This window comes from Bactrocera neohumeralis, unplaced genomic scaffold, assembly GCF_024586455.1.
Source record: "Bactrocera neohumeralis isolate Rockhampton unplaced genomic scaffold, APGP_CSIRO_Bneo_wtdbg2-racon-allhic-juicebox.fasta_v2 ctg211_3, whole genome shotgun sequence".
In the NCBI taxonomy this organism is placed as follows: domain Eukaryota; kingdom Metazoa; phylum Arthropoda; class Insecta; order Diptera; family Tephritidae; genus Bactrocera; species Bactrocera neohumeralis.
This window is the reverse complement of record NW_026089983.1, coordinates 11,581-19,535: the sequence shown is the minus strand read 5'-3', so window position 1 is coordinate 19,535 and position 7,955 is coordinate 11,581. Positions and strand designations below refer to the sequence as shown.

The window sequence follows — 7,955 nt, the reverse complement described above, 5'->3', positions numbered from 1 at the left end:
GTGGCTTTTTAATAATATTTGTTGCAGATTCATAAGTTATTTTCGATTAAATAAAGAAGCATTTTGTTTTTTACTGAATGAGATGAAGGAACACTTCCACAAACGTGTGCGAGGAACGGCCATACCTCCTATATTAAAATTATGCGCAACTCTGCGTTTCCTTGCTGACTATGGGTATCAAAAATGCAATGGAAATGATTTTAACATTGGGTTGGCGCAATCTACGATATGTTTAGTAATTAAAGAGGTTCTAAATATAATTGAACAACGTATTTGTGCCCAATGGATTAAAATTCAAATGACTGAGGAGAAGCAAAACGCTTCAAAAGTTTCATTTTATTCAAAGAGTGCTTTCCCGGGAGTAGTTGGTTGCATCTACGGGACTCATGTTCGCATAATTTCAACAAGAAAAGAAGATCTTAACAGAAAGGGCTACTACAGTTTAAACGCGATGATTGTACATATGTATAAAATCTGAATTATATTAGTCACTGACAGCATCAACAATACTCTTTATGGTACAGGTATTGCTAAGTTTGCTGCTGCTGCACTACTCACTGGGCTCATCATCATAGTTCTTGCTTGGAGTAATTTGGGAAGTGGGCTAGGCTAGACCGAATTACGTTCATGTGCCACCTCGGATGAGTTTCGCGATTCATATGTATTATTGATCTGCCGCTCTTCTGATTCGCCACTGTCGCACTCTTTGGATGCGGCACTTTGATTATGGCTTGCCGTTGTAGCATTTGCTGGCTGTTGATTTGAGGTCCTTCTTTGCCTCGTTTAGCAGCTCGGTATCGGCTTGAGAGAAGTATAAGTTCGATGCGTTTACAATAAAGCGCATTATCGTCTTCTTCGGGCAGATTTAAAGGCTTGCGACTACCAGCAAGTGCGCTGGCTGTGCCAGAAGCACCTTGGTGGTTCGCGACCTATAATTGTAAGGAGCTTTAACGTATATTAAGAGTCGATCCAGAAGAAATTTTATGCTCTTTGCTGAGACGTGCGTACCATTGACTGTGCGTTACCCAGTTTAAATTTAGGTTTAAGACGGAAGTGTGACATCGACGTCTAGGATTAATTCAAGTCCACTTTCAATTTCTGATTCCAGAGCTTGTAGATTCAAGTTAGCTGATAACATGGTGGGACGAGCCAACGATGTAGTGGGTCCAAGGTTGTTGTAGACCGAGCGCCATTGGTGGCACAGGTCGTAAACTGTCGACCAACGGTAAGTTTTGTGCAGGTGGTGGCAGTGGAGGCACCTGCCAGGATGCGGAGGTGGTTGATTGTTGCGTCGTAAGACCGTTGCATGTCCCGATATTTCCCAGTCGGTGGTGGAACTAGCCGAACTGAACTGTCTGGACGTCAGGAAATGCCATTTAACTGCTTTTTCATTCTGGAATGACACTATGCCTAAATGGTTGTCCTAACGATCAAGATTACGTATACAGAGTTTGATGTGCTAACGCCATGGATACATTTTGTCCACTGGATTTTGTGTAGTCACCGGAGGACTGGGAGTAAATGCGGCATCACTTTTCACCACCACCACCGGAAGGACGTGATACGCGTACGGGTGCATCAAGCTGGAATAACCTGAAAACGCGAGGTCTGCGTTTTATTAATATGCACTTTGCAGATGTAACATCGATGCGTTGCTATGTCGTGGTGTTGTGGCTTCAGAGATCCTGCGTGGGATAGAAAGTGCCAGACCAGCACTGTCTGGCGCCTTGGTATAGATTCAGTGTCAGTACGTCCACCATCTGGTTCACCGCGACGGCGTACATACGATATAATGCGCTGCCGCTGCTGCAATCACGCGTGTGCGGATTAAGTGGTGGCAATGGCAACTCGTTCCCAAGGGTTTATTGGTATCTGCCAATAGGTGGGATGTAGTTGCTGTAGGTGTTGATGTTAACGCAGAGTGCTGAGTTGGATACAAATACTTGTAATTGACATTAATGTTGTGGCAAACGATTAGCTGCTGGATGAAGTCAAACCCAAAGCTTTCAAGTGCCTCTTGAGTGTCTAGAATGTATGGTAGATAATAATTAAAAAGAGTTCCCATGAGATTACATCATTAACTGATAGTACCAGCAAAGCCTGCAGTACAAATTGACAGTTGCGGCGGTTCCTTGTTTGCCTGTACCTTAATGTTACTTGATTTCTTCGACCTCTGTTAGATCGAAACCAATGGATGCCAAAGTTCGTGACAACCTGCCACGCGCCACAAGCGCACACTCAAGGTGTCTCTATGGGCCCTCGTTTCAAACGGCGCTGGGCTGAAATTGTGCCAAAACATTTCTTATAAGTGTAATGATATCATCCGCCACATCGGCGCTATTGACTGCTTTGCCAGCACCGGTGGGCAATCGATGCCAACAAGGCTTGTGTAGGCTAGCGGAGCATTGTGAAAGACGATCTTCCGGATCGGATTGCGGAAGAAAACGCGATGGTATGCCGTGGCAGCGGGCTCAAAGCGAAACCTGCTGCCCAAGTAAGAAGTCTTTTTCCAACCGCACTCTTTGGTCCTGCCTTATTCTCAATGCTTTTTCTGTATTTGTGTACCATTGCATTCTTTTGACCACGATGTATGCGTTGTAAGCTCTTTTCAACTGGGTGTAAAAAGCAGACGTAGAGCATCGCGACATTTATCAGGCGTACGCATTAGTTCACGTTGTTCCCATCTTAGCAACTTTATTGAAGACACCACATTACCATAAATCGGAAGGAAACCAAGCCCAGATTGTAGCAGTTGAGCAAAATGTTTAGTGTGCTGGACTGTCTGCATGGCTTCGGCGAGAGCTCTGTGAAAAATTAAAGGAAAGGGTGTTATTCCTGTTTATACCCATACTAGAGAACTTACCTAGCAGCACGCGGCCACTTTTATCTAAGAGCGCGAAATCGCTTCGCGCGCAATAATATTTTGTAGCAGCTGTTTCAGTGCTGACCTGTAGAGATATAAGTACAGCTCCTACTTTTTTGCTTGCACTGTAACTACCTGCCCAGAGTTGCTTCTACCAATATGGGTTTAATCGAGTGATAGGAGCTCAACGCTTGATTGGCGTTGAGTTTCATGGTGAGCACATCTGCAGATGATATATCAAAATCTAGCGAAGTTGTGTGCATCTGACACCCTGCGGTTCATTGTTTCCTCCTCCTGTGTACCAAGCACCGGTCGTCAATTAATATGCATTTCTGTCTGCGATCCACCACATGCTGGAGTAACACACCGCTCCTAGCTTCCGAGCTGAGTTAGCGGCAAGTGTACACATTCTGCGGTTGGTAGCTCGAATATAACTGCTTCTTTGGTGGCATTGCGGCCCGCAATGGCCCTTTGCTTCGTAACATATCAGCAACCATGGCGGCTTCTTGCAACGAAGCAAGAGTTCAAACCAACCCGCGTTTCGGACAGTACGGAAGGTATCTGAAAGGGACCGCCGACTACCAGAACAGTGCTTAGATTTGCTCCGTGAGTTCACGTGTGCGTAGGATTTACTCTTCAAACGGAGCGATTGCAACGGGGTATCGTAATTATTGAACAACGTTCTGATAAGTATTCGCCATCTTCCTTGGAGCTGCGTAATATGGCGAATGGCACTAGAGTAAAGTTCATTTCTGCGAAGTGACTCCCTTTCGCCCTTGTCGTGAGAAAACTGAACAACCTGATGGCAGCAAGTCATCGAATATCCAAGAGTAAGATTATAGAGTGTATGTAAGCAAGTGGGGCCCTGCCAAGCGGGCAAAAGTGGGTGCACGTCGCGAGCGTGTCAGGCCCTGTAGACTACCTGGAGCGTGTAGGCCTTGCAGACCCCGCCACTGAACCACCCACAGAGCCCAAACTGAATAACGAACTTAAGGAGTAGTTGGACGAATTCATCAAGTGGTTACGATTGACCATGCTGAAACCACTTCGTTCGTTGGCAAAATCATCAAGTAGATTTTCGGATCAGGTCATTACTACCATCGCCTAATGGGCGCTCCTCCCCAGGTTTGCCGTGATTATCGCGCACCATGTTAATATGGCGCTCGAGAACTCCTTTTTGTCGTGTATTCTTTGAGAAGTTTCTGCTAAGTTTTCTCATTAGGATATCTTAGATTCTCCTCATTAATATGCTTTGTATTAAAACTTTTAGAATTCCCTTCTGTGGTTGGAGAAAACCAAGCATAGGTTCATCGCCATTAAACTAAAGTATGAGTACGTTGGTCTTGGTACGATTAACAATGTCATAGATGGATTCGCTGCAAGTAATGGTTGTTTTACGAGATATACTGTTCGTGTCTGGGCTGGTCGTGCTTTGCAGCGCTCTGCGGCCTGTGCGTCTTCCGCGTTAGGTGCGACAAGAATTGTTGTAGAATGTAGTGTAGACATCTTTGAATCACGGGCTGACGACCTTCGGGACTCATGATCATATCGCACAGACTCCAGCGGCACTGTGCGGCTGCCATTTGTGTGCGCGCGTCTTCGTTGTCAGGCCGTAGAGGCAAGACCTGGAAGAAATCGTGTTAACCAGAAATTAAAAGAACTACATATTTACATGATCCCCGCTGACTTACCAAGTATCTTATTTTGGCCTCTTCTTCCGATTGTTGGTCGGTTATTGCGATCGACAGACCTTGTCATAGTGTGGCTTGAGGATGCTGACCCATTGATGGCTTTGACCTATGTGAATAGCAGTTAGTCAGAAAAAAATTCGTAATAATAATATAGTTTAAAGAAAGTACTTTCTGAGGAACCACAAGCATATGCCTTGCTGAGCCTATCTGCTGTCAAGCATAATTGTTTTCGTAAATTTCTGCATCAACAAAGCTACGTATGGATTCGTAAACTGCGCCCAGAAGTTTCCTGAAGCGCGCGCTTGTAACGCACCAGCATGAAGTGTTCACACGTTTCCAAATCCATTTATGCAAACGTAATGCGCCGTCGGCGCTCGCTCATCGCGTTTGATAGACATTACCCGAGCGCTGTTGGCGTCTGAAACTAAAGCGCGATCGCCCAACTCACGCGCGATTTTCTTGTTTGATACTTGACAGTTGACAGCTTATTCGTAGTTACCTAGCGCCAGTGTATATTCCCTGAATCTCATCTGCTGCTTTCACTTCAGGACTACCGAGTTCGTGCGCCACAACCAGCCGTTTCTCTAAACAAACAGGTAGCGCTTCTTTTGCCGATTCAGCGCGATACGTATGCTCCCAGTCCCCAGGCGACGTTCCTGATCGCGATAGCTTTGCAGCGCAATGGCAGTTCTGTGACGTTCGCTGACACTTAATGCCTTCCTCAAAGTCGCCCAAGGCATCTGCTAATCGCCCGAATGACCGGTACGCCTTGCCCGATCATACACTGTGGTTAGCATATTAACGCGTTCAGGTGCCTAATTGTTGTTTCAAGCCTTCGATGGCATCTTAGACCCATGTTAGGTTGGCGATGCCCAGATTGCCGAAAGATTGAGCTTCGATACCGGAGTCCTGCAGCTCTTGAGCACGTCCTAGTTGTTCCTGACACTTGACCGCGTGTTGGTAGTTCCTAAGCCATGTGAACAGCGCAGTGACCATGCGCTTTTACACTCGCCGGGTAAATCGGACATCTCCTGCCTTAGCGCCAGTTCCTGGCTGTGTGATAGCCGAGTGCTTTATCGAATTTCTTTATAAGACGATGTACCAAGCCAGGCGCACGTAAGCTGCAGCTAAAGCGGTCGTTCACGTGCATGTCGCGCAAGTGTAAGTTGCCGTTGATACATTTTAACTGCCTCCTCATGCTCCGGCTATTTTTAATATGTCACCGATATTGCCATTTACGAAACTTTTACTGGAAAGATGATTTTGTCATATGCATAGAAAATGCCGACACTCCAGGCGGCTTTGCGTATTACCAAGCCAAATGCGCTGAACCCAAATTACAGTAAGCGCGTCCATATTTATTTTGTCCTGCAAATCTTTTTCGCCAATGCTAAGTGTGGTCGTAGTATCACTTTACCGCCTCTCGATAATTATAATGCAGTAGTGGACATAACCCCCAAGAAGTGACGTGCTTTACCCTCAGCTGCCACATCGCCCGGTTCTGTGAGAGCATCAAATACTGTTCGTAGTAGGGCACCGCCTGAACAACTCTTTGTGGCGTGAGCACAAACAATTGCCTAAATTTAGTAGAGCGCAGGCTTCACCAGCCGTGTCGCCCAAGTTCTCGCGCGATATTCAAATGAGCGCGGTAATGCATAAGCGCCATATCGTGCGCGCCAAAGCCTGGTACGCAACTGCGAGGTTACCGTAACGTGGATCTTCAGCGCTCCGATCGTGCACCTCCTTACTGATCGTCATTCTTGGCGACAACGGTGTTGCCTGCGATCGCAGCGGCTGAGTAGGCATTGCAATATTGCCATAAGCGCGACCCATACCCGCGCGGTCGTGCAACTGCCGCGCGATGATGATGGGCCTGATGTAGCAAGCGCGGCATCGTGTTCGCCAGTGGTTGATGAACATACTAATTAGGAACAAAGCGCGACCCTCACCCGCGCCGCGTGCAGCCAGCGCCATTTCTAGTTGCTTCTCATGCCATTTTTTCGCTTGCACGCAGTCACCAGCGCAACATGCCGCGTGTCCCAGTCCAGCATATCACGCCTCAATATTACGGTCGCAGCTGCTTGGAGATGCACAACACTTGCTCATGTGATTGCTTGCGCGCGAAGTTGCGTCGTATGATGACCCAGGCGAGATTCGAGTAAGCGCGCGCCTCTTCAACTTGATTGCTAACTTGCGCGCCAGCCGTAAATGTTGTGTATGACAATCGGCCGAATCGAATTCACCCATTGCCAGAAGTAAACGGCGCCGACGCGCCAGATCCTCCGCGCCTCCGGCGATCTTGATGCCATTCACTGATTACGCATTGTTTGTGGCTGGCCAAGGCATTGGGGTAATCACCAATAGCCGTGTAAACATGTCCTGACGAAGTGAGCGCTGGCGGCGGCTTGCGTATCCTTACACTTCATCGCGAGCACAAGTTGGTAACGATGTGCCGTGAAGCGCACCTCTGAACCTTGACTGAAGTAGCCAGGCAAGATTACCATGTGCGCGACATTCTCCTGCATCATCATAAGACTTTTTGTACTGCAAGTCCTGCTGCATATAATAATGGCCTTATCTAACTGATTAAGCGCCCAATGCGCCGGGCTTAAGGCGCGAAGACAACCTCATGTTCAGGGAACGAACCGTGCATAAGCCAGCTTCAACCATAACATTTCAGGTGATATTGTTAACCGGATCTACATGTCCGACCACGGATATCACCACAAATGGTGACTGGTCTGAATTCATGGCGCGCAGTTGTTGAAATGTAAGGCTCCAGCGCATGTCTCGCAGGGACTCTTCACCAGCGCCTCCATCAATCCGGCCAGCAACTGCGTGTTTGTGTATCTTGCGCCAGACCAGCGCTAAATAGAGCTAACGCCTCACCATAACGACCAAGACACTGCGGTGCGACTACCTTGCCGAAAAAGTGCGCCTTCGAAAAGCGTGCGGTTAATTCGCGTACCGCTATGGCGTCTGTGGCTGGCCTGACTGACCTCTTAAGGGCGCGTGCCGCTGAACGATTGCTGGCCGGTATATGATGCGGATGACTTTTAACGCGTCCGTATAAACATGACCCGGCAGTGACAAAGTCGCCACTCTGGCCGGCGGGCGTTCGATTCGCGCCTTCTCAGAAATAGTGCGCGGTTGGCGGCCGGCAGCTCGGTGTGCATTCGGGCTCATTCTGCAAGTAGAAAAAGAAAGATTGGCTCAGTTAGTTGGTTGGTTTGCGTACGCCGGTTTGTTGCGCAACTATTAATAGCAGAAATGTACATGTGGTCGCATAAACCTTGCTTCAGAGACCGCGCCGATCGCAATTTTTATGATGGGAAAATGTGCAGCGATTAGGTGCACGCTTAGGTATTAGCCACATTCCAACACGGCAAATGCGCGCAGCA

The 7,955-nt window shown here is 47.7% G+C and overlaps 1 pseudogene; it reads right to left on the bottom strand.

Annotated features, from left to right (window-relative positions):
* Positions 1 to 484: 484 nt before the first annotated feature.
* Positions 485 to 7,741, bottom strand: LOC126766689 (tetratricopeptide repeat protein 28-like; annotated as a pseudogene).
* Between the last annotated feature and the right edge of the window lie 214 nt (positions 7,742 to 7,955).